Source organism: Terrapene carolina, unplaced genomic scaffold (assembly GCF_002925995.2).
Source record: "Terrapene carolina triunguis isolate 2854851 unplaced genomic scaffold, T_m_triunguis-2.0 Scaffold558, whole genome shotgun sequence".
Classification (NCBI taxonomy): Eukaryota; Metazoa; Chordata; order Testudines; family Emydidae; genus Terrapene; species Terrapene triunguis.
Genome location: NW_020664909.1, coordinates 14462194 through 14486327, shown reverse-complemented (window position 1 = coordinate 14486327; position 24134 = coordinate 14462194). Strand labels below are relative to the sequence as shown.

At 45.2% G+C, this 24134-nt stretch overlaps 1 protein-coding gene across 3 annotated transcripts in view; it reads right to left on the bottom strand.

The window, feature by feature from the left end:
• The window catches only part of IGSF3 (immunoglobulin superfamily member 3), a 155840-nt gene that overhangs the window by 89190 nt on the left and 42516 nt on the right, over positions 1 to 24134 (bottom strand). The gene's annotated exons all lie outside the window — the stretch shown is intronic.

Below are 24134 nucleotides of genomic sequence, written 5' to 3'. Positions count from 1 at the left end.
GTTTAAGTACAAAAATTACCTTGAAATTGATGTGCAAGGCCTGGACCACTAAAAGCCAGCTGGCCAAGGTCTGACCCATTGGTCCAGAAGCAGCCATTCCTATTTACTACAGGCCCCAGGTGTTGGATGCCCATCGCTGCTCTACAGACAAACTAAGTTTCACAAATCATTCGCTTTGGAGGTGCATTGCTCTGTGCCGTGAGGCGCTCCAGTCACAGAGGTGACCACTATCACAGGTTGAGTCAAGATCAGATATCAGCTATAAGTAGATTGATGGTCATCCTCTGCTGGATTAATGCCAGCAAGTAGTGCTTGTCTCCTTGTTCTGTGTGGGCAACTCTTACATAGAGTCTGTTTGTTAGGAAAACTACTCATGCTTGTCACCAGCGGCTACCCCAACCCCCACTCTTCTACACTGCTACCCCTATGTAACGCCACCCGATATAACACGAATGCGGATATAACGCGGTAAAGCAGTGCTCCGGGGGGGGGGGGGAGCTGCGCACTCCAGTGGATCAAAGCAAGTTCAATATAACGCGGTGTCACCTATAACGCGGTAAGATTTTTTGGCTCCCGAGGACAGCATTATATCGAGGTAGAGGTGTACCAGGCAGTCCTGAAAGCAGTAAAGCTGTTAACGTGGACACAACTCTTTTCAGCATCAGCTGCGGGGAGGCCAGGAGGACCCGCTGCTGGCAAGCATTGCTAGCAACAAGTTATTTCCTCACTGCCAACGGACCCTCACTGAGGAATATGTTCTGCCCCCAAAGTCTGTGAGGATGTTCTGTAGGGCTAGACAGATCATCTCTCTCCTTAGAGGGACCTGCCTGGATTGTGAAATACCTGCCTTGAGCAGGCTCACCTGCCAGGGTCCTGAACTGTTCCTGTGAGCAGATTGACCCAGAAGCCACCACATTTCTGGGAGAGAGCTGTGTCCTGCCACAGAACAGCTTTGATTCCAAGAGACAAGCACACTGTGCGTTGTGCTTACAGCCACTGCACGGTGCAGGGCAGCTCCACAAAGCTGCTATGCTTTAAGAGTTCCTTATGCCACCGCAGCCAGCTGGCATCTAGACTATCAGCCCCTCCTGCCCAGCTGCCCAGAGCCCCATTGTACATACGACGAGTGGATTCCTGCTGTTCAAGTCTGGAAGGAAAGATTAATCCTGCATGCCTAGCAGCTCCCGAGGCTGAGCACCTTGGGGACATCTAATCATATAAACATTCCCCGTGCTCCCCAATACACAGGGCCAAAACTCTGAGGCTCAGGAAGGCAGGCTCTTTGAACCAGACCAGCCTGACAGAAATACCATGGCTGGGGAGGAACAAAGCTGGAGGAAAAAATACTTTGCATATACATAGATCCTCTCAGAGCACATTGCAAACATCAATTCAATTCAGCCCTACAGGAGGGAAGTGAGTATTATCTGCATTTTACAGATTGGGGATAGAGAGGCAGAGAAGTTAAGGACTTACCCAAGGTCAAGCCGTGAGTCAGTGGCAGAGCCAGGAATAGAATCCATATCTCCTGATTCCCAGTGAGCTGCTGCAGCCATTCTACAACAGTGCCTCAGCATCAGAGACAGCAACAAGGTCGGGGCGGGGGAAATACGACGTTTTCCTCCAATTATGGGAAGAGCTGTACATTCAGGAGGGATCAGGCATGGGAGGCTGCTTAAGCACTGGCAAATACTTCAGTTTTTGCAAAGCAAAGACAGCAGGAGAGAAGAATTTTTTACTTTTAGTATTTGTTTTATAATCCAATGTAGCCGTTTGTTTATAATGTTTAGATTCCATTACAAATCCAGGAAGCCCTGGACAAAAGATGTGCTTGTTCCTCTACGGCAAACTACACACCTGCCATATCCTTTTGGATGTTCCTAGAAGCCAGAGTGTAAGCAAGTTTTATTTTGTAACCAAATCAATTTCACTCCATCCTGACTAGGAGGTATGCTGGCAGTTAGCAGGTACCATGCCACAAGGGACTGTCTATTTGTAGCATGCCTATAGGAAAAGCAGGTATTGCCAGTCCTGTGGCAGAGACTGTAACCCATACATATGGAGAGTTTTTAAAACAACTTGAATCCCTTTCCCCACTTCCTTTTCCTTAGAGAAGAGTCACCTCATCAAATCTCAAAATGTTCTCTTGTTAAAGAGGAAAAAAAATACACACCAGCGTAGCTCATGCAATTTTAATCAAACTAATGTCTGCAAAGGGGGGGGGAGGAGGAGGGAGGGAAGAGTGAGGGGGAAAGGGGAAGATTATGGTGCTGCTCGTTCAAAGCGCTCCAATTTATTCCACATCTGCGATCCCTTTGTGCTCACAACAGCAGCAAGGAGTATGAAATGTACAAAGCGAACATGTCGTGCACACAGAGCTGTCTCTTTGTTTTAGTCACCGTCTGCTGCTAATGTCAGAGGGAGAATCTCCCGGGAACAACACTTCGCTGGAAGCACCAGCTAATTACACACTGACAAAAGCACCAGGAAAAAAATCCCATCCCACAGATAACTTTTCATTGGGCCAGGAGTGGGGGGGCTGAAAATGACCACCAGGAAGATTCAGCGGAACAAGAGGGATATACAAGGAAGGCAAATAGTTGCACTCTGAACTGGCTTTACATTTAGGGGTCTTAAGTGGGATGCAGGGGAAAGACGACAAGATGAAAGCAGTCTTCAAATAGCTTGAAGCCCGAACAGCTGAATTTACTGGAACAGCAAAGCACAGGCATCTAAGTGGTGGGGGGAAATGCTAGAAGGCACCTGTAGAGATCTGCATCTATGCTCGCTATAAAGAGACAGCAGCACTTTCTATACAAGTACCAAACCTAAACATTTTTTGGAACACCGGGCTAAAAGCTGGCACCCTAGCATCAGGATAAAGTGAGGAGCTCTAGGTGTGGCAGTCATGTGCCAGCTATTTTAATGACCACCATTTTCTAAAGACTGACACACAAGGAGGAAATGAATTCCTAACAGCCTCTTTATACGAGAGGGGGGGGAAAACATGGCCTTTTGGTTAGAGCAGGGAAACAAGCAAGAATTCTGGGGCTTTATTCCTGTCTGTCATTGTCATTGCTGTGTGATTCTGCAAGTCACCACCTCTATGCCTCTGCTTCTCCACTCGTAGACTGGGGATAATGATACTCATCCACCTCACAGGGGGAATCCGAGGCTTTAATACGGTTTATAAAGCATTTCATTCATCAGACCACCCCCCTGAAACACAGACACACACACACACACACACACCTGGATCTCAAGCCTCACATGCACTCCACCAGCATACTGATTATCAGGAGACTGAAGGCGAGAAGCTGGAGTTTTCTCAGCAGTGGTTTCTCACCATGGCTCAAGTATTAACCCAAAGCCACTGAGATGCATCAGGGAACTGGCTACGGCTTCTAGACAGGGATTAAGGCATACAAAATGAGAATTTCAAACAAGCAGCAGGGAAGCACATGTGTACACCCACAGCAGCAAATAATCAGGTGCCAAGAAGATGATTAACTCCATGGTACTGGAGGAGACAAAGGAATAAGAGTCATTGTGTTTCAAGGGATGCTGCTCCTAGACAAACAAACCCAACCAGCAGGAACCAGGGTAGGAGCTACGCAAGCATCCTCTAAAATACAAATGTTTATTGGCAATGAATGAAAGTCTCTGGTTTTATGTAGTCCACAAAAATGGTGCAGACTTCCTGCTGCTGGCTCGGCAACAGCTGGCAAGATAATGGGGAGCCTGCTACGCTTCCTACAAAAGTATGGTCCCTGTACATTTACCTTACCTAGGAGTAGTTTTCTGGTGTATGTGAAGCTGCTCTTCCTCATTCCCTGCAGACCAGGGTCATTGAGCACCGAGGTGCCCGGCACTCTGCATAGAGCATGTTGGCAGAGTGCAGGTCACAAAAGCACCATGCACTCGTTGCATTGATACACATGCATCACACACAGCAGGAAGCACTCCAGTGAGTGCTCTCTGTGCTTCAGGCAACATGGTGAGTGGAACACCAAACCACTGAGCAGGGACCATCATGCCACTGACAAGTGGGAAAATCAGTTCTGGTTCTGCATCGAAATTCCACAATTCAGTGCTGGTACTGCAGTGCCAAGGGAAATTAGAAGGGAATGCCCCTCAGCAGAGTGTTAAAACAGAACATGCCTGTCTCTAAGGTCCAATTCAGATGGAAGTTTAAGCTGTCATGAAACCTGTTTGGGGTGGAGAAGTAAGAGAGAACCCTGGTGTCTTGACCAACATTCACTCATTCAGTAAAAACAGACGCTGATTCTCAAGGCTGCATGTGAGATATGGCCAAGTGCAGAATAGCTTGTCCCTACTTTGCAAACACAGACATTGCCGGTGCAGTGACTGTAAAGACTTTTGCAGAGATATTTGAGAGATGAGGCTCTCGGTGGAATCCATTTGCAGTCTAACGACTAAACGAGATTTTCACAGGAGCACATGGCATAAGAGCTACATTCAATGGACAAAATGCACATTGTGATGGCGTTTAAGTGACAAATCCTAATGCTAGTGCTGCTACAGTGGGAACAGTTCCCTGTTAAATGGCCTGCAGCAATATCACCTCAGGATATGATAGTCAGATTGCTTAAGCTTAATCAGGTTCAGCACAGGTTTGTACTCCTGGCTTTACTTGCAGGTCTCCTGTCAAGGAGTTTCAGGGAATGACAAGTGATTCAATAGGTGGCTCTCTTTTCTAGTATATCTGTATCTCATACTATTTCCCTCACCTTGGTAACTTCAGGTAAGAAACAATGGGTATCTGGGTTGCTCAAGTGACTGGTGATGGGATAGGGACCTATAGGTCACTGGTTCAAATCAAACACAGGTGGGTAGTGACCAAAAGCAGGTAACACCTGATACTTCTGCAGTAGATTATGAAAGAAAATTTGAAGATTTCAATCTGGCTCCTAGTGTACAAGTGACCACATCAAAAGCCATCCCTGTAATGGGTACTATGCAGCTTGCTCGTTGCAGTCTTAACGGAAGCCCCAAGGACTGAATGGGCTATGGAAAACAGACTCCCCTCTCGAACCCCTAAAGGTGGTCAATGATATAGCGGCATAGGGAAGCTTGCACTTGCCTGTTCCTTGGCTAGATAGGGAACCTCAGACTGGCACCTTTCACCATCAGTGAATTCACTTGACATGAGAAGCCCTGAGCAGGGATAGGAGACCCAGTGGTGTCTTGCCAAGGTTCCACTCAATCCCCACACCACACCTTTGATCTTTTAGTTCCTTCCATTTCATTCTGTGTCTAGCTACAATCCCATTAAAGACCACCACAGGACACTGCAAAGAGTTAGGCTAGGTCTACACTACAGCGGGGGTCCGACCTAAGATACGCAACTTCAGCTACGTGAATACCGTAGCTGAAGTTGCGTATTTTAGGTCGACTTACCTGGCTGTGAGGACGGGGGAAAGTCGACCGCTGCCGCGCTGCCGTCGACTCCGCTGCCGCCTCTTGCCACGGTGGATTTCCGGAGTCGACGGCAGAGCGATCAGGGATCGATTTTATCGCGTCTTCACTAGACGCGATAAGTCGATCCCAGAAAACCGATTGCCTGCCGCCGGACCCTCTGGTAAGTGTAGACAAGCCCCTAGACTGGACCTTTGGTAGGATCCTCTTGAAGTAGATGAAATCTGACAAGCATCACGTCTCTGAGGTGAAAGACATTGCACTGTCTGCCCTGGCCACAAAAATAAGGTGGAAATAATCTAAATGAACTAAACACTAGTACAGCGGTTCTCAAGCTTCACTGCATTGCAACCCCCTTCTGACAACAAAAATTGCTACACAACCCCAGGAGAGAGGACAAAAGGGCTTCAGCCTCAGGCAGGGGGGCCTGTAACCTGAGGCCCCTTCCCCAACGCACACACTCAGTGCTGAAGCCCTTAGGCTTCAGCCCCAGGCAGTGGGGCTTGGGCTTCAGCCCTGGGCCCCAGCAAAGCTAATGGTAGCCCTTGGCGACCCCATTAATACATGTGTGTATTAGGGGGTAACCAAATGGCAAGAGACAGCATGGAGGTAATCACCCCACTCCCTTTATTCTAGCCCAGAGGATGGGCCTTGCCAATCCTATTTGAAGTCTTGCTTTAATACCAGGTACAGAGTCCAGCTTTGGATAAGGATGCCTGGATACAATTTACCCCACCCATGAACCACTGTCTGAAGGGGGAACTGGTCCCATGGAAGTGGCTCCCAGGTGAGGATGTTCAGCCTCTCAGCCACCGTAGCCAATAGCATCCCCACCAGTGAGACAACTACTTCAGACACAAATTTCACTTCCAGTGCCCCACTGAGGAACTGCTGCTTCCTCCAGACCTATATGCGGGGGAGTTCTGCTACTGGACAGGTTGTCTAGAGCAGTGGTGTGCAAACTGGGGTGAAAGGCATTCTCTGAGGGGACATGAAGAAACTGGGATCCAGCAGGTACTGCTGCCATAATAGCAGGATTAAAATAGACTGGGCGGGACAGGAGCGAGATAAAAAAATAAATAAAAAAATAAATAAATAAATAAATAAAAAAAAGAAGTCCTCCCACTCCGCAGACAACATGAATGCTCCAGCCAGCAGCTGCCGCTCTCTGGACACCTACCTCTGAAGGCAGCACCGCTGCCAGCATCAGTGCAGAAGTAAGAGCGGTGGCTGCTGGCTGGGGCATTCATATTGTTTGCGGTGCAGGAGAACCATTTTTTTAATCCCACTCCCATACTATCCACTCCCGCTGTGTTCGTTGAATTTTTATCCTGCTCCCACTATTATGGCAGCAGGATCTCAGTCCCGCTGAAGGGTAGAGCCCTTGGGGGAAAAAAGACAAAACAAAAAACTGTTTCAGATTACAAGTACTGGAGGGGGCACAACAAATTCTGTGAATGGTAAGGGGGTCGCAACTGGAAAAAGTTGATGCACCACTGCTCTAGCGTGTGGCCCTTGGTATTACTTGTAATGCCTCCATAGTTTTATTTGTTAAACAAGCACTGCGAGCACCAGCCCGCAGCATTTGTTTGGACCAAGTCTCGCAACTGTTGTATGCGGATGGACCCAAAGTGGCATTGTTGTAAAACTGAAGGATTCCTGGAAGCCCTAGTGTTGCTGCATCACTGATGCAATGTGTCCTCCCAGTCTTCTCAAAATGCCCCACATCGCCCCTTCTGGTGACTCTTCTGTTCAAGGCTCTGCACTTTGTAGCTTATAGGCATCTCTGGTGGGCAGGTTCAATAGTTCCTTACTTACAGGCGAGTCTCATCTGACGCGCATTTAACATGCGCGAATTCAGCTTTGCGCGGTCGGCAAAAAAAGAAAAGAAAAACAACAAATTTAAATACTGTACCTGTAGTGCGGGCGATTCCGCCCGCCATTACACTCAATGTAATTTTGACTATACGCGATTTTCGCTTTACGCGCTGACAGTGGAAAGTAACCCCAGCATAAGATGAGACTTGCCTGTATATATTATGGGCCTTATGAGCCTCCAGCAACTATAGCTCATGTCTCTTTGCTAGCCTCTTCCTTCATAAGATCCATGTATTCCTGTGCAAGCTAGCAAACCTTCAAGGAGCTGTGCTGGGAACTGTGGGATAAGCACCCACACTGCTGTGGTATGTTAGCAGTGTGCAGACAGGCTGTTCTAGTGTGCACCTGAAACAGGATGACTGGTGCAGAGGAGCTGCATTGCTGCAATTTCATAGAAAGAACTTTCATAGAGTATCAGGGTTGGAAGGGACCTCAGGAGGTCATCTAGTCCAACCCACTGCTCAAAGCAGGACCAATCCCCAGACAGTTTTTTTGCCCCAGATCCCTAAATGGCCCCCTCAGGGATTGAACTCACAACCCTGGGTTTAGCAGGCCAATGCTCAAACCACTGAGCTATACATCAGTATAATTTGCAGTGGTACAGTTCTTCAATGGTTACAGGGCTGAAGAGCCTTGTCATTAACTCTCAGATGAGTAACTTATTGCTTATGTATTTTCTAGTGGTTTGTATACACAGCACAAACTGGCAAGCAAATCGAATTTTCAAGATTCTCTCATTTTCAAGAAGAGAAAACAATATATTTAGTGCTAGTGTTTGTAACTGAGAAATAGGTTTATTTAGCATTTATAAAGCCAAGTTCCCTTAAATACGTGTGTAACAAACTGAAAGGGTGTGTGGTCACAACCTGATCCATCCATGCCTCAGGGGCACCCTGCCCTGCCTATGCTGGCTAAAAAAATATTTCCTTTGTATATTTCATAGGTAATAGGATGTTGAATTACTGTTCTTAGTAATAGGTAATATTTAATAATGCCCTTTAGAGTGCTGCATACCAGAACATATGCAGCACCTGACTAGCTCCAGAGATTATGACAGCCAAGTTTTGAACAGCCTAGTGGAAAATGCAGGACTGAGATTTTGAACACGCTGCTCCTGATCATATCAAATTTAAAGTCAGCAGCCCTGAGACACACCTGGAGAGTCTACCAAACCAGCAGGGCCCTGAAAGCGAAGAGTGAAGTTCACAGACCTAAATAAAATCAGAGGAACTAGAGGTGGGGCAGACATTGCAGAAAGGAAAAAGGTAACACTGGTCTACAATTTTTGAGAAGTCGTCTGCTTCAGAGATAAAATGTACTATTTATTATGTATTTTGATGTGCTGAATTCAAATATGACAATTAAAACAACTGATTGGCTACTGTTTCTAAGATATTTAAGTTTTTACATTTTATGTCTATGTATATTGTGTAGATAGTAGAGTTTTAATCATAAATTGTAAACCTAGGTCTTTTCATGTGTTTATGGTTGCTTTACATGATAATATTTCACCTGTCCTGTTTATGTAACACTTTAAAAATCAGCAAAAGGGTTATATAAATAAAATTTATTATGAAACAAAAGGCAAAAAACTATTATGTACATAGTTTAGTCCTATTCAGTGTCTACTCGGCGCTTCTTGGCTTGTCTCTTGTATTCATTAAATGGAGCATCTCTTGTCACTGTCCAGCAATAGTCTGCAAGCATTGATGGGCTCCATTTGCCCTGATAGCGTTTCTCCATTGTTGCAATGTCCTGGTGAAATCGCTCGCCGTGCTCGTTGCTCACTGCTCCGCAGTTCGGTGGAAAAAAATCTAGATGAGAGTGCAAAAAAATGTATCTTTAGTGACATGTTGCAACCAAGGCTTTTGTATGCCTTGAGGAGGTTTTCCACCAACAACCTGTAGTTGTCTGCCTTGTTGTTTCCGAGAAAATTTATTGCCACTAACTGGAAGGCTTTCCATGCCGTCTTTTCCTTGCCACGCAGTGCATGGTCAAATGCATCATCTCGAAGAAGTTCACAAATCTGAGGACCAACAAAGACACCTTCCTTTATCTTAGCTTCACTTAACCTTGGAAATTTTCCATGGAGGTACTTGAAAGCTGCTTGTGTTTTGTCAATGGCCTTGACAAAGTTCTTCATCAGACCCAGCTTGATGTGTAAGGGTGGTAACAAAATCTTCCTTGATTAAACAAGTGGTGGATGCTGAACACTTTTCCTCCCAGGCTCCAATGACTGTTGAAGTGGCCAATCTTTCTTGATGTAGTGGGAATCTCTGCATGACTATCCCATTTGCAGAGAAAACAGCAGTACTTTGTGTATCCAGTCTGCAGACCAAGCAAGAGAGCAACAACCTTCAAATCGCCACAAAGCTGCCACTGATGTTGGTCATAGTTTATGCACCTCAAAAGTTGTTTCATGTTGTCATAGGTTTCCTTCATACGGACTGCATGACCAACTGGAATTGATGGCAAAACATTGCCATTATGCAGTAAAACAGCTTTAAGACTCATCTTCGATGAATCAATGAACAGTCTCCACTCATCTGGATCGTGAACGATGTTGAGGGCTGCCATCACACCATCGATGTTGTTGCAGGCTACAAGATCATCTTCCATGAAGAAGAATGGGACAAGATCCTTTTGACAGTCACGGAACATGGAAACCCTAACATCACCTGCCAGGAGATTCCACTGCTGTAGTCTGGAGCCCAACAGCTCTGCCTTACTCTTGGGTAGTTCCAAATCCATAGATTTCCTTTTCCTGTTCAACCACTGGCAAAGATTTGTTGCACAAGTGTTGCAGCATATGTGTGGGGCCCACCTCTTGTCCTGATCTCCAATTTTGCAGCCAAAATAAAGGTGATAGGCTTTCTTAACCATAGTGGTTATACTGCGCTTTTGGGATGCAAAAGTCACTTCACCACAAACATAGCAGAAGTTATCTGCACTGTTCACACAAGTACAAGGCATCTCTGCTCACTTCGGCTAAACAGAAATGTGTCCCTTTGCAAAATCAAACACTGACAAATAAGAGAGCACGACACTGTATGATTTCTAGAGCTTATATAGGGCAATTTGTTCAGCAGAGTGATGTAAGCTTCATTATGATTGCATCATCCATGACTTCTAGGAATAACATGATGCAATTCATATCATGTATGACGCAATACCAGCTTCAGATTGCATCATTCATTGTTTTGCCTAAAAAGCAAGTACTGTCCAAACCCAGTCATAGATTTATTCATAGATCCAGTCAAAGATGTATTTTAGTCATTTCTGGTTTAAATTGAGATCCCTTCCCTTTATAACTCACTTATCCTCCGCCATTCCCAAGTCAAGGGTCGTATATACTGACCCAATAGCATATCTTGAAAACTAGAGCCAATCAACAATTTTAAGCATCATTTTCGTTCTCAGTGACCCAGAATTAGTAAAGTTTGACTACATTTATTTCAGAAGCATTTTGGCTGTAGAGCAGTGTATAATCGATTGCTACTAACTCAGCCAGTAGCAGACTGTTCTGTCGAGAGGTCCAGTTCAGTTTTAAAGCAATAGAAGCTCCGTCACTTGTCTTCGCAAGACTAGTTTACAGTCTAATATTTGCATCACTGCGATTTTCCCCCCAGCATTCAGTTTGGCAGTTTTTGTTCAATTTCATCCTTTTAGTCCTAATTCTATCCACTTGCCCTCTTCTGCACACCCCTAGAAAATTCTCCCTTAGGTGACTAGTACAGGTAGAGCGGTTATTCTACTAAAACAACAAGGAGTCTGGTGGCTCCTTAAAGACTAACAGATTTATTTGGGCATAAGCTTTCGTGGGTAAAAACCTCACTTCTTCAGATGCATGGAGTGAAAGTTACAGATGCAGGCATTATATACTGACACATGGAGAGCAGGGAGTTACTTTGCAAGTGGAGAACCAGTGTTGACAGGGCCAATTCAATTAGGGTGGATGTAGTCCACTCCCAATAATAGATGAGGAGGTGTCAATTCCAGGAGAGGAAAAGCTGCTTCTGTAATGAGCCAGCCACTCCCAATCCCTATTCAAGCCCAGATTAATGGTGTTGAATTTGCACATGAATTTTAGTTCTGCTGTTTCTCTTTGAAGTCTGTTTCTGAATTTTTTTTGTTCAATGATAGTGACTTTTAAATCTGTAATAGAATGACCAGGGAGATTGAAGTGTTCACTTACTGGCTTATGTATGTTACCATTCCTGATGTCCGATTTGTGTCCATGATGGCATATATAACATTAGTGGATGTGCAGGTGAATGAGCCCTTGATGGTGTGGCTGATGTGGTTGGGTCCTCTGATGGTGTCGCCAGAGTAGATATGGGGACAGAGTAGGCAACGAGGTTTGCTCCAGGGATTGGTTCCTGGGTTGGTGTTTCTGTGGTGTGGTGTGTAGTTGCTGGTGAGTATTTGCTTCAGGTTGGGGGGTTGTCTGTAAGCAAGGACTGGCCTGCCTCCCAAGGTCTGTGAGAGTGAGGGTTATTCTACTGTCATTAGGCCAACATGCTAAGGACTTCGAATATTTCACAGGCGACAGGTCATTGTTCAAGAACAGTTCTGAACAGCAGAAGTGTCATGCTAAGCTAGTAGAGGTTATTTATGTTTGCTCACATCCCTAAGGCAGTTTTTCTTTAATAAAGTACATTGAAGAAGGGGAGGAGGAATAGGACAGGAGAGACGTGAAGTTGTTTCTTATAGACACACAGCAAGTTATGTGCTCTTGGAAAACAGATCTGAAAGATAAATAAGGTCATGCCTTGGGCTTCTTGCCCTCAGACATCCTGAAATATAAGAAACCCTGGAAACACTGTTAAAGCAAATTTAGTAGAGAAAGACCAAGGGAGCAGCATTCAAAAAAAGATACATTTGAACAATCTTTCCTTCAACTTTCTGAATACAGCCTGGCTTGCCTTCCTTTGTTTCATGTGGGCAGTGTAGGTGGCATGAAAGCCTTAAGAGGGGTTAGATGTGAACAGTGAGTACCATCACCTTTCAAGATGAAAGGCATTCTGAAGTATTCGAAAGCACTTTTACAAACATATACTCTGTACATGTGCATGCACACACACACACAACGCATCACTGAAATGCAACCATGTCTGAGATGGAATGTGGAAGGGCGGCTATTCCAGTGTATGGTAACACTGCAGAAGGAGCGTAAGTGAAGAATACCATAGTGAGAAGTTTTGGAAAAAATAATGTAATTACAACAAATGGCACTTGGCCAAGATAGCACAGTTAACAAACCCTATTCTTAAGAAATGCACCATGTGATTACTAATAAACCTCTAAGTGGCCAGAGTACGTCAGCTTCACACTTCATCAAAAGACAGAGCCTGCAGCAGCTTAGCACTTCTAGCACTATGCTGGGTCATTGGTTCACTAGTGAATTATGGGAGGGGACACCCCTACTGAAATATTATGCAGCACTTGAGTTTTTCTTGAAATCCTCCCTTCCACAATACCTCCAATTTATCAACAGATGGGTGACAGTATTACTAGTCAGCGTTTTGTGGAATGAGGTTACATTTATCCACATTGCTGCTTTACTTTCTTTGGTCTACCCGAGATATCTCTTCCCCTCCCTAAGAGCATACTAGAAAGCCAGAATAGCTTCCTTTTTATCCAGATTCTATTTTTTTAATAGTGTAAACAATTTACTTACAGACAATGCAAAAAAATTAAATACAGTTAAACCCACTTAAAATAAATACTTTCTGAAGGAGTATCAGCTGGAGACTGCTTGCCGACTTATAATAATCCACCATGCCCAGGGAAATCTTCTTAAACCTATATCAGATAAAGATTGTAAAACTGTTAGAGGACTAAGCTGACTGGGCAGCCCCAGTATCAAGATGGGAAAATGTCTCCTCCCAGCCCCTCAAAACCACAAGGCAGCTTACTACTAATTCAGGTCAAGTTTTCTTTCTGAACGCCTCCCCTCCTAGGATCATATGCTTCCTATATGAAGAGCCCAAGCTGTTCATTATTTCAGGATCTATAGAAAACACCACAAGCTTGTTTGGCAAAGCAGGAGAAATAAAGTTGTGATCATTAATCATTCAAACTTCGTAAAGGTCTCAGAGATGCCATTGGTGAAAGGTGTCAGCATGTGCAGACACTTAAGCCTCAAAAAAGACCCCCCCCTTTTTTAGATACTTTATTATTCCCCCATTTTACAGATGGGAAGATTGAGGCACAGAGATATTAAGTGACTCGCATAAGGTGATAGCATGTCAGTGGCAGAGCCAGGAGCTCCTAAGTTACTGCTTCAGCCTCTCGATTATGCTCTTCTCCATTACAAATCCCACAATTTCCTGCCAACCAACCTTACCACCTCACTCCCTAAATCACCAGCAATTAGAAAAATAATTTGAGTACTTGAATCAAAGAACCTTGGGCAGATGTCTCTTGATTACCGTACAAAATGGCAAGAAATCTTTTTTCCCCAACCCCACCTTCTGACTTCCACATAACAGGCAATGTTTTGGATAGAAAGCATCCTCTCTGTGAAGTAGAAAAGAAACAGCAGCAGCCCTAGGCTAGGACTTGAGAACCAAGAGTTGAAAGTGACCCATTTAAGTTGGATCTCCAAGTTTGAGTGATGTGGAAACAGTACGAACAGCATCAATCTAAAAAGTACATTAGATTTAAAAAAAAAAAAAAATCACAGAATATGATGTATTATTAGAAACATGGTTAGAATTATTTGTTGCTGCAACTATTCTAGAGTTTACGTGGTGCCCTTTTAAAAAAAAAAAGGGGGCAGCAAAACTGTAGTCACTATTGAGAGGGAACACGGACTGCTGACCAAAAGGTAAACACAAGCAGAGACAGAGGCAGGCTAGCTTTACAATGGGCATTGAACTTCTCCTGCTATGCTGGGACGTGGTTCTTCCTTCACACGGGGAGGGGATCAGACTTATTTTGTGCATCAAGGCTGACAAAGAATAGCACTGGCATCAGCTGCAAAAACAGCTGCCCCTGCCTCTCAGGAGCAGACAGACAGACAGACAGAGGCAGAAAAAACAAACCTAAGAGAGTGGAGATGAAGAAAGAATGAAGTAATCCTAGAGGGAAAATGAATTACAAAAAAAAAAAAAAATAATAAAAAAATAAAAAAAAAGAGTGGGAGGAAGGCAGAAACGTAGCAAAACATCCCCAAGAGAGGCAGCAGGAAAATGGGAGATGTGAAACGTGAAATTTTTGCTGGTAATAGAATAATGGCCTGCTCCATTATAGGATTTCTCAGAGCTGCATCTGGCTGGAGCTGCAGGGACTGTATTTCACTTTCAGAGTTCACTGAGCAATTGCTAAGGCAGGGGACGGGTGCCATATGTTAGCAGCTGCGCTCACAGTTATCACTTTCCCCACTTAATGCTGAGAGACTCTTTTGAAGTACAGAAGCAGAGAAACTGCTCTCCCCCGCCACTCATTATTCCAGCAAAGCAGCCAGAAACACCAACAGGGTCTGTCAGCAAGTCAAAAAACAGGTCCCAAGGCAGAAGAGTTGCCAAGCTGCTTTGACCAATCAACTCCTATTGCACCTGTCACAGGGAGACACAGAAGCAGAAGAGATGGATGCTTCTCTGCTGCCCTTTGGCAATGCAGCTATGGCTGCAGAAAGTTCTAGAAAAGGGACTCAAATGCTTTCCCTCTGCCAGCTTCCCTCTGATGTCTGGAGACATCTCTACAAAAAGAGACTTGGACGCACGTACCAAGCTCTGTTCAATCTCAACATTAGCACCTACTCACCCCACCACCTGCTAGCTCAGTCTTTCCAATCCTCTCTTGCTCTTTTTATCATTATTTTTATATAGCATCTTCCATCTCACAGACCTTTATAACTGTTAGAGTGCTGCACAAAAGTTTCCTGCATTTAGCAAACAGGGCTTCATCTGAAAGAGCCCCCCCATGTACGGAACTCAACTCACCTACCTAGGAAGGATAAAAGGATCAGTGCTGTGGTTTTAAGCAATCTAAGGGCTTATCGACACTGAGACTTTGCATGCAGCAAGACAGGGTGTGAATGTACAGCACACTAGCTTGCCCTGCACTAAGTGGCCACGTGGACCCTGCTACCGCACACACACACACACACACACAAAGTTCTGCAGTGTGCTCTGAGCATTTCAGACAGGAGTGTGTCAAAGCGCAGCATGGAACTTTTAGTGCATAGAAGGTACTGTATACACTAAAACATATTTATTACATGAGGACTCCTATTAAGAGGTAAATGCAGAGCCATGGTGCATGAGAGATTAAAGAGGGAAGATTCAATCAGCAAAGCAAAAGGAGCAGGCAAGGGGGCTGAACCAACTGCTACTTCCGCTCCAGAACCAAGGTCAGTGCAAGGCTGCGGCCAGCAGACAGTTCAGTCCCCCTGAACTGATACTTGTAAGGCAGATGGGCATGAAAGAAAAGCTAGTCAATGTTCCCAACAGGCCGTTAGCAGCACGGACACCTGCAGGGAGCTATCAGCTGCTTGCAAGAGTCAAGCATCAGTGGAAGCAGTGACAGAGTTCAAATTGATGCTTGTGAAAACAGTATCATGCTGAAGAGATTATTTTAGCGTCAAAGAGGTATGTTTGAACTGACCCACTGGTCTGGTTTCACTATCCAAACTAACAGATATGCAAGAAACATGACAGAAGTCCTGCACTTTAAAGTCAGGTCCAGCATTTGGGCTTTGAGTTTCCTCCCCAAGTCAGATAAAAAGCATCACAAATCAAACAAGTACAAATTGGCAGAGGGCTTGTTATAAAGACTAAATTATGTTTGGAGGGGAATGTAACCTGAAAATCTTTTATTAATTTCTAAAAATGCACCTAACTACTACAGAAGTGTAAAAGAAGTACAGAGATGCACTCAAAAAAACCCAAAGATCATAACATTAAAAACCTCCTCCACATGTTAGCTAAAATTAAAAATTAGCCCTACCCCCATCAGGAAGAGTCCAGGAAAATAAATGGAACTTTATAATGTGCTGTAAAGGACTGTAACTCCAGGTTCACTAGGGTTGGGGAGAGGGACAAAATAGATTAGTTCCACAATTGAGGTCTTCACACTGAAGAGGTCATACCACCACCACCACCACCACCCCTGCTTTCAGTGGAGGGGAGCAGGTTTGCCAGACTATTTGCTGTTAGGAACACGTTCTAGCTGAGGCACTCAACTTGCTTAGTTTCCTATGTATATGTTGGGGTAGAGGAGGGATGTCAAATCCTACAATAATAAAAAAAGTCAGGCATGAAATTCCAATCTGATAAAATAGCAGATGGCATACTGCAACAAAAGGTGAACAACGGACTGTTTAAAGAGGAGATGAATAATAGGGACATGATAAAGATACACAAAATGAATGGAGCAGAGAAGGTAGGTCAGGTGCTCCTATTTGCCCTCTCTCATAAAAAAAGAGCAAAGGGATATTCAACTGAAAGATACCTTTCAGTGTAAAGCTGAAAGGAAGTAGTTTAAAAAAACCACACACAATGCACAATTAATCTGTGGAACTCATTGCAGCAGGATATAATTAAAGTCAAGAGCTTAGCAGGATTCGAAACTATCAGCCATTTCAATAGATAATGAACATCCAGTTATGGCAACCGGATTTTTTTTTTTTTTTTTAAGTTTGAAAGGGATATGAACCCTCTTGCTTCAGAGCATCAGACATCTAAATGATGCGGACGAGGAGGAAACGTCCTTTTCTAGAGTTACGTTATTCCACTGTTGTCCACTTTGGGGTTTCTTGCACCCTCCTCTAAAGCATCCAGTTCCAATTCCTATTGCCCTCATAATTTTAGAATATATTAGAAGATGTTCTTAAGTGGCTATACAACAGTTTCAAGAAACTGGGAAACAGGCACGTAGGACAAGAAGTGAATCTACGTTCAATATGATTTATTAGGCACAGCACAAACTTAATATTTTGCTTCTTCTAACACCTTTCACTTGAGGATCCAATGCCACTCTACAATCATTTAGTTCAAGTCCTTGTAACACATCTGTACAGTATTATCCCCAATTTACTGATGAGGAAACAGTGAGAGATGACAAGTGATTTATCTAAGCAAGTTCACGTAGCAAGTCAGTGGCAGAGACAGAAATGGAACCCAAGAGCCTTGACCCCCAGCTTCTTCCACTAAAGTGCCAGAATCAGACCAAGAGCTCTCATTTGGTGAGATGATTCTCACAACTGAACCCACTGCAGCTGAGACGTAAACCCATTTGATGTATGCCACCTCTCACCTTTTCTAGACCCAGAAGAAACGGGGGACAGAAGATGAGAGTGGCATGTCAGATGTATTTACAAAACTATTAAAACACAATATGATTCTGTAAAGGAAGGGGGGTTGCAAAAAGGTCTTGGCATGGATACAAGGAAAGGAAGACAAAGAAGAAAAACACAGACTCCAAGGACTAGAGGAGAGCAAGCATTAAAGTTCCCAGAGCTCTAATACCAGGATGACAGGGGCCATGTAAATTGATATAGTACAGTAGATATTTTATTAGACCAATTATAAGGGAGTTTGAGAGCACAGGATGCTGCAACTCTGAGGGGACTAGCTACCCACACTGCTGTGGAGCAACATATATAGCCCAGTGAGTAAAGTGACCTAGAGAGCTCACTATCCCCTGGAAAGCAGAAATTCTAGCCCGATGAGAAGCAATTCTGGACCTGCCTGTTATCCATCGGCTGCTTTGCCGGAAGAACCACAGCTGGGTGTGTTGGGATAGTCAATAATGAAGTCATCAGGACAGCCCAAAAATTCTGTTAAACTGAAGTCTAGGTTCCTTTCATTCTTCCCTTCTGTACGGAGGCTCTGTCTATACTACAGATTACTTCGGTATAACTTACGTCACTCCGGGGTGTGAATAATCCACACCCTGAGCGATGTAAATTACACCGACCTAAGCACCGGTGTGGACAGCACTATGTCAGCAGGAGAGCTCCTCCTGCCAACGTAGCTACAGCCTCTTGGGGAGGCAGGAGTCAGGGCCGTCCTTAGGCATACACAGCATACACGGCTGCGTAGGGCATCTGAAAATTTGGGGGACCCCTGGTTCTTAGTGTCCACCCTCCCCCCACCTCTTCCTATCCCTGTTCTAATCTGACCCTTCCTGAGGCTCCCACCACAGCTGACTGCTGCAGCCTGGTGAGTCTTCCTCTGGAGGGGATCTAGTACTTAAAAATGAAAAAGTCTTCTAGCCTGCCAGACCTATTAGCACAACATTGAAACTGTTAAAGAGACATTCAAGTGGTAATGAAGCCATTTAACAGGCATTTGCTAACCCCCAGGTACACCTCTACCCTGATATAACGCTGTCCTTGGGAAACCGCGTTATATCAAACTTGCTTTGATCCGCCGGAGTGCGCAGTCCTGCCCCCCCAGAGCACTGCTTTACCGCGTTATATCAGTCAGTTTCTGAGGTGTATATACAGTCAGTTTCTGAATTTACTGACAAAAATAGTTGTGAATTACTGTAATATTTACTCAGAATATGTTAGTCTACAGGACCTTAGTTTAAAATTTGCTTTAAAATATTTCATTAGTGTGTTGCTGAAGATTATAAAATGACATCTCTAGAAAAAATCCTTGCATAGATTTTTAGATGCACAACCTGAGTATTCATCTTTTGCCTTAAATGCTTGGATCTTCAGACGTACAGTTTTTTAAATAAATCCTTCAAAAGATCACCCTTATCTAAAATACGCATGCAAACCTGGGCTGCCGTCGGGCATAGGGCCCCATAAATCCTAAGGACGGCCCTGGCAGAAGTTAAGCCAACAGGAGAGCTCTCTCCCATCGGTTTAGAGCTGGGCAGATGTAATGTAGACATAGTCTTAGATAGAGTTTTTTAGACAGAGTCCCCTGCCCACCCTAGTACCAAAAAACAAAGAGGATTTGGGGGGGGGGGGAGGGGAAGAGGCTGGAGGAAAAAGCCTCCATTGTGTTAGCCTTGCTGAGGTCTCATTTTATGCAATTTTACAGCTTTCACTTTAAATAGCTAATTGTCACAAGCTCGGCAATATTTGTTTCATTGCGCTGGAGCCAATTGCACTGCCTCCCTAGGCATCTGCCTCTCACCTGAAAACTGGGGGGAAAACTCCTTTCTTGGGGGAAAGGCAGCTTTTAAAAAGCCCAGAGGAACCATTCCTGTCCTCAACTGCACACCATGCTCCCCCCTCATTACCAGTCTGTGTTACAGTCCTCTCCAACCTCTAAATCCCCCTGGAGCAAAGCCACCTGTGCCCCAGCTGACAGAATAAAATAAGAGCTACACAAGGTCACAAGACCCATTACAGCATAGTGATTGCTCAGCCACATGTTAATGAGAAGCCAGGAGATATGAAGCAGGAATACAAGGGAGAGGCACGATTTTTTCTTCTGCTTTGAGCCGAGATTGTCCATGGTTGAACTTCTTGAGGAGGAACAAGGTAGAGGATGTCCATCAGAGAAATCCATCAGACAGATATGTTCTCTTCCTTTTTCTCCTCTGCCACAACACATTCCTCCCACTCCTACCCCACTTTCACTTTGCTCTCTGTGTGAAGAACTTGCATGCCAGGCCAAGGAAAGAGGCCAACTCCCTTCTGACTAAAACTGACTACAGATGTTTTTAGTGTTCAATACGGAGAGAAATGCTAGATCCATGCAAAATGCAAGCAGATGTAAAAAGTGTTTCCCCCTATTCCCAGCTCAGTCAATGCACCTTAATCCTGCTCCACATCACACCTCTTATTTGAGTCCTGGGGCCCCCATACACAGATCTGTCTCAGTCCAGATGGGGCAGGCATAAATCTTTAAAATAAAACAGATTTTTAAAATATATTTTCGTCAGTTGAAGCGATTCATCCCCCACAGTTCCTTAATCAAGTCCCATGTGTCCTACATCCTGTATGGAAAACACCCCATAAATGACCAATGGAACACAGCCAGCTACCTGCCACCTTTGATACACTACTAAATGCTGGTCACACCCAATGAGGATCCTAAAGGGAACGACATCAACAGATGAGCTCAAGTGAGTTGGATTTCAGTCAGGGGAGGAAGGACAGTAGATCTGTTGGCTCTGGGTGCAGCATTAGCAGGAAATGCCTAGCCAGGCACAGCAGCTGTGTAGCAAGGCAGAATACCAGGCTGCAGTGGCACCGTGCCTTACAGCTCATTACTTCTGCCCATTTGCCTGCTTCTAGGAGGCCAGATTTAGGATTCAGTAGAGACAACAAATGCCGTCCCCCTCACCCACACCCCAGCCACTTCAATCATGCTATGACTTCAGGAAAGGAGAGTAGCAGGCAGAGTGTGTCTCATCCAGGTGGCTTTTTGCTACAGCTGAAGAAGGAGCCAACAGGAAAAGGAGTAGCAATATGAATGCTGCAGAGGTCTGGTTCCTCCACACCTTTGACCTCTCAGGACATATATCAGTGTCATACTGTGACCTGCGAAAGACAACAGAGAAACCACAGCAATTGGGCAGCCCTCACAGGCGCAGTGATGTAACTGAGTCAGCTTGCTACCCCTAGGGCCAAGTCACTAGGAGAAGTGGGAAGACTGGGGAGACGCCAACAACTGATTGAGCTGTTAAGAGGAGGCGGCATCACATACACAGCCCAGCATCAGAAGTGGGTGAAGACTGGTGCTGGCTGGCCAGGGGGAACATGGCACAGAATACAGATTAAGTGCCAATCTGCACAAGGTGAGCTAGGCTTACTTGGACTGGACTGGCTGTGCAGGAACAAAGTCAATGAGCTGGGGGTATAGCTGGGTTAAGAAAGCATATGAGGGGCCACCAAATTGTAGTTAGCCCTATTCCAACTCTGCTAAATTTTTACCTAAACTTGCCCAGCCTCCCAGGAAGGAGAGATCACCAACACCCCCAATCTCAGCTCTCTTTAGCATGAACTAGCCAGGTACCTGGGGACTTTCCATTGCAGACTCTACGTTGGAGACAACTGTGCTCAGTTGCTTTTGGTTTTTCAAGTCAGAACCAAGACACAATCTTCAGAATGCCCCTACAGCTCCATCACTTTCAGAGCAGCAAAATAAACAGGATGAAACTAGAGGATGAAGGCAAGAAGAGTTCACATAACTCCTAGGCTGTAAGGCAGGGGTGGCCAACCTGTGGCTCCGGAGCCACATGCAGCTCTTCAGAAGTTAATATGCGGCTCCTTGTATAGGCATCAACTCCAGGGCTGGAGCTACAGGTGCCAACTTTTCCCATCTCTAACTTCTATGAACTGGGGACTCGTTTTGCAGCCTGCCCGTTTTTCATAAATTCACAGCACCTGAAGATAAACGTCTCAAGGCGTTTTAGAAGCACCTCACGTTGTGGGCTTCAGGAATACCTAGGAAAGCTGAGGGGGGATCCAGCCCATACCCAGATTCCCTATACACACAGAGGAACCCTCATCATGCTGCGTATTGAGCTATAAAACAACAAAACAAAACAATGTCATGATTTTTATTAAATGTGAGAAGGAGTGAACCTTCAAGCGTGAGTGACGCGACTTTAAAAATATCAAATCAGTCCAACAGTTAACGGTTGAAGTGTCTTGGCTTCATAGCACAAGGCACCTGGTCAGAGTGGGAGAGAACAAACACCACAATAGCTCATGGTGCAAACAGTGGCCAAAAGGAACAGGATGCATTAGCACAGCAAGAGGTCACTGTGCTGACAAGGAGTCAAACAGCAGCTATCAGAGGCAGGCTGCACTAGAATCCCACCTGACCTCAGAGACAGATGGCGCCAGAGCTCTCAGACCTGTTCAGAGAGCCTTCCCTGATCGCCAGGTCCCAGAGCACCTTTTGTAACTAACAGAAACAGATTGTTCAGTTACCATTTACCATGAACCACAATAGCACTAAGTGATCCAAAAGCCCAGACTATGCAGCTTCTAAAACCTCCCCATGCCCCCCTGCATACTCCCACCTGTCCCACATAGGTTTTTTTAGCATCTCTATTCTCTGTCTCACCAGGCCTCTCTACCACCAAAAAAAGCCGTTCAACCTAATGAGGGATTTAAAAATTCATAACGTAATGAAAGGAAAAATGGTTGGTTCCACTTCGGAGAAAATGAGAACAGTAACTCACTTAAGGCTCAGCAGCTCTTCTTGAACGGGTATGCTTTACTCCTGCGTGGGTTAAAGGAAACGGAGGACACGCACGTGGGCTAACAAGAACCCAAGAGGAGGAAACCTGGCTGCAAACCTCACTCCCTCCAGTAACTAGAAGCATCCCCCACCCACCCACAAGGAGTCACTGCCCTGACTCACAGGGGGATTTCTCACGCTAGCTAACAGAACACTCTGCAAGATGCCAGGAGAGACTACTGCATTTCAGGTGGAAAAACTGCCACTGAGCAGAAGAAACAGTTGATTGCTCCACATGACCTGCTACTTTGCCAGCTTCCTTCTCGGGCTCCATTCATGCAGTTGAGCCCCATACTGCCTCCCTCAGGAAGGGAGCTCAGGGCAAATTTGAACATGCTTTCCCCAAAAGGCAGGATGGGATGCAACTGCTGTTTAGTGGTGTTTAAAAGGAAGGCTGAGAGAAGCAGCCAATGTTTGTTAGCCCCAGGTCAAAAGCAGTCAGGCAGGCAAAACATCTAGGATTTTCAGGGCAGGTCATATCAGCTTTTAGGGACAACTTTACAAAGCTAGTGCACATCTGCTACAAAAAAAAAAGTTGCAAGCCACATTTTCCTGTAGGAAAGTAACTTGCAGTCCCGGTTGCCTTTGAAAGCTTTGTCTCCTATTTGTCCCCTATCATCAACTTCTTAATGGACAAGCAGGGTGAGAGAAGGCCAATTGTCAAGGTCCAAAGTATTCCAACAACATATCCCTTCCCTCTCTCATAACCACCAAGTGGAGGCCCTCATCCCAGGCAGAACCTGAACTCTGATCCCCCCTGCGGCACGCCCAACCTCCTGGGCAAGAGGGCCCAGGTTCAAGCACTGGGATACTTGGCCTAAGTGACTGACTGGAGCCAAGTCACCTCTTCGTTCTTCACCATCTGCCCCAACCTAGGAGACACACATCCCTTCCCCTCCGAAGAGATTACTTTCCACCCTCATAACCCACTTGCAACTGGTTCTCTTCCACTGCAGCAGGCAGAATGTATCCCATTCCATACCCATGCAACAGCACAGCAGGCTTTGTCTTCCTTCAGGGAGTCACCTGGCAGCCTCTTACTGATCTCTCCCCTTGACCAGATAGCCTCATGTCTCCATGACACAGCTTCTCCAGTTAGCCACCTTCAAACCTTAGAAACTGGCCAGTCCACAAGGTGTCCATCCCTAACCCCAGCACACCATTAGACTGGCCTGCTAGAAAGAGTTTGCTAGTTCAGAAGTTTGCAGTGCTCCGCTTTCTCCAAGAGCTAACTCCCCTCTTCCCTACCAGCAGCTTTCTGCTTCCATCACCATTTCAGATGCACGAGTCATGCATCTACTCTAAATTCTTCTTCCACTCCATGGATCGCTCTGCTCCTCCACCTAGTTCTCCTACTCCAGACTTAGGAACCTCTGATATTTCCCCATCCCCCCCCCCAACCCCCCCCCCCCCCCCCCAATCCACCATCTTCACCCCATTCATGAATGCTTAAAATAATTTAGGAATTAAGTTGTTAAACTCCAGGTTAACATCCATAATCCTAAAGGGTTAAAAGCCTTCAGAGAGCTAGTGATTGCTCAGAGTTGGGAGACAAAATGATTTGGAAACCAGTCTATTTTCTGCATTTCTCTTCCCTTGTTACTTCATCTTCTAGGGACAGTTTATATTAAAAACCAAGATCTACGT